This window comes from Furipterus horrens, unplaced genomic scaffold, assembly GCF_987537825.1.
Source record: "Furipterus horrens unplaced genomic scaffold, mFurHor1.1.pri manual_scaffold_17, whole genome shotgun sequence".
Classification (NCBI taxonomy): domain Eukaryota; kingdom Metazoa; phylum Chordata; class Mammalia; order Chiroptera; family Furipteridae; genus Furipterus; species Furipterus horrens.
Window position 1 is genome coordinate 96,462,997 of NW_028327187.1, and position 2,936 is coordinate 96,465,932.

Here is a 2,936-nt window from a genome sequence, read left to right on the forward strand (position 1 = left end):
GCTTCTTCACTGACCAACCAGAGAGGCTCCATTCTGGCCAATCAAGAAAGTGCCTTTTGGACATATTGTCAGGATTTGGAGTTTTCATTTGCACGAGGACAAGCCAATCAGGAACCAGAGTGGGGACTTCTGTCTATATGAGTCAGTCCTCTTCTGGCTCTGAGCACTTTCCCTCTCCACTTAAGACTGAAATGAAGACTGTGTTTCCCTGGCTGGAGCTGAAACCCCAAAGATGTCTCCCAGGAGTAGAGGGAAGCAGATCACCACAGGGCACAGCAGAGATGTCTAGCTGGAGAGGGCCGTGGCCCCAGGGCCTCCTGACAGCCTGCTGTATCACAGCTGAGCTCTTTGAACTGAATAAAGTTTGCTTCTTCACTGAACTCCATATTGGTGATTCCTTTAGTAGTGAACTGACACCAACGACCTTTGGATGACAAAGTAATCACACTGGTTCTTGGCTGGTTCTTTTCACTTTTATACTTTCCTGCATTTAATACATTTTGTCTAATGAGAAAAAAAACACCCAATATTTAAGACAAGTTATGTTTGTGTTTAAAGGCACTGTACTTTATTTTGTAGATGACAGTGTGTGACATTTAAGATCTTCTCTGTGAGGTTTGCTGTAGTGATAAACGTGTCACTTAGCTGAGAGACCTGGGTTCTCATTCTGATGTTTCCGCTGACTGCTGTTACATTTTTGTGCAAGTCAGCTTCTGAGTTCAGTTTCTTTTGAATTGTGGGGAGTGATCTACCTTAGCTCAAAAGTTTCATGATACCTTTGGTAGCAATTTAAGAACATATGTGAAACTTGTTAATTAGATAAAATATCTGTAATGCATTTGTATATTCAGCATCCTTTGTACTTCCGTGCATCCCATGTTCTTCTTATAAGCCATAACAACATAGATACCAGAAGCAGCTTTTTGGCTCCTTCTTGAATCTCTGTCTGGTTTGCCTCCTCACCTCAACTCCAGCCTCCACCATGTCGACAGGGGTGACCCAGAAGACCTACAAGGTATTTATCTCTGGCCCCTGGGCCTTCAGCAGCTGCTCGTACTCGAGAGGGCCCAGCATCAGCTCCTCAGCCTTTTCCTGAGTGGGCAGTGGCTACTGGGTTGGCCTGGGTGCCAACATGGATCTGGCCGGAGGTTTCAGCAGAGATGGGAGTATGGGGACCATCAAAGGCATCCAAGTGAAGCAGAGCCTGCTGAGTCCCCCGAAGCTGGAGGTGGACCCTAACATCCAGGCCACGCACAACCAGGAGAAGGGGCAGATCAAGAGCCTCAACAAGTTTGCTTCCTTCATAGATAAGGTGCAGAGCCTGAAGCAGCAGAATAAGATTCTGGAGAGCAAGTGGACTCTCTTGCAGCAGCAGAACATGACTCGCAGTAACATGGACAATATGTTCGAGAGCTACATCAACAGCCTTCGGTGGCAGCTGGAAACACTGGCGCCCCAGAAAATGAGACTGGAGGTGGAGGTTGGCAACATGCAGGGGCTGGTGGAGGACTTGAAGAATAAGTATGAGGATGAGATCAACAAGCGCACAGAGATGGAGAATGAATTTGTCCTCATCAAGAAGGATGTGGATGAAGCTTATGTGAACAAGACAGAGCTGGAGTCCCGCCTAGAAGGTCTGACCGATGAGATCAACTTCTACAGGCAGCTGTACAAAAAGGAGATTTGTGAACTGCAGTCCCTGATCTCTGACAAGTCTGTGGTGCTGTCTATGGACAACAACCACTCCCTAGACCTGCACAGCATCATCGCCGAGGTCAAGGCCCAGTATGAGGCCAACTGCAGCCAGGCTGAGGCTGAGGCCACATACCAGATCAAATGTGAGGAGCTGCAGACATTGGCTGAGAAGCACCGAATGACCTGTGCTGCACAGAGATGGAGATTTCTGAGATTAACTGGAACATCAACCTAATCCAGGCTGAGATCGAGGGCCTCAAAGGCCAGAGAGCTTTCCTGGAGGCTGCCATCGCTGATGCTGAGCAGCGTGGCAAGCTGGCCATCACGGATGCTCAGGCCAAGGTGGCTGAGTGGGAAACCACTCTGAGAACCACCAAGCAGGACAGGGCTCGGCAGGTGCGTGAGTACTAGGAGCTCATGAATGTTAAGCTGACCGTGGATGTGGAGATCACCACCTCCCACCAGCTGTTGGAGGGGAAGGAGAACTGGCTGGAATCTGGGATGCAGAACATGAGTATCCATACCAAAACCACCAGCAGCTACTCAGGTGGGCTGATGCAAGCTTACGGGAACCTCAACTATGGCCTGGGATTCCAGGTCAGCTTGGGCTCTGGTGGGGACCCTGGCTCCTTCAGCTGCACCAGCTCCTCCAAGACAGTGGTTGTGAAGAAGATTGAGAGCTGTGCTGGGAAGCTAGTGTCTGGGTCATCTGATGCCCTGCCCAAGTGGATGATGACTGTGGTCCCTCCTGTCTTCCCAGGCCCCAGGAAAGGAGCTGTGCAGGGGTCAGAGGGCACAGGAGCCCCACCTGAGGCTCAGCCCCAGCCCTCAGCTTGCCCTTGGGGTGGGGGAGTTGACTGCCTGGGGGGCCGCCTCTTACCCATGCACCCGATAATGAAGTCTCAATGGGTTCTGCCAAAACAACAACAACATAGATACTAGAAGGACAAGTGTTTTCCTTCTGACTATAATTGTTATTTTCATTTTTTAATTGTATTTTTTTCATTACCATTTAGTCCTTTTATACCACCTTCCCCACATCTCCCCCTGCAATCACCACACTGTTGTCCATGTCCATGAGTCCTTTTTCTTTTTTCTCAATTCCTCCACCCCCTCCCCTCCCTACCCCTTAGCTGTCAGCCTGCTCTCCATCTGTGAGTCTGTCTCCATTTTGCTTGTTAGTTCAGTTTGTTCATTAGATTCCACGTGTAAGTGAAATCACATGGTATTTGCCTTTCTCT

At 49.3% G+C, this 2,936-nt stretch overlaps 1 pseudogene; it reads left to right on the forward strand.

Moving 5' to 3' along the window:
- The first annotated feature begins 982 nt into the window (after window positions 1-982).
- Window positions 983-2,637, forward strand: LOC149991660 (keratin, type II cytoskeletal 8 pseudogene; annotated as a pseudogene).
- Window positions 2,638-2,936: the final 299 nt, after the last annotated feature.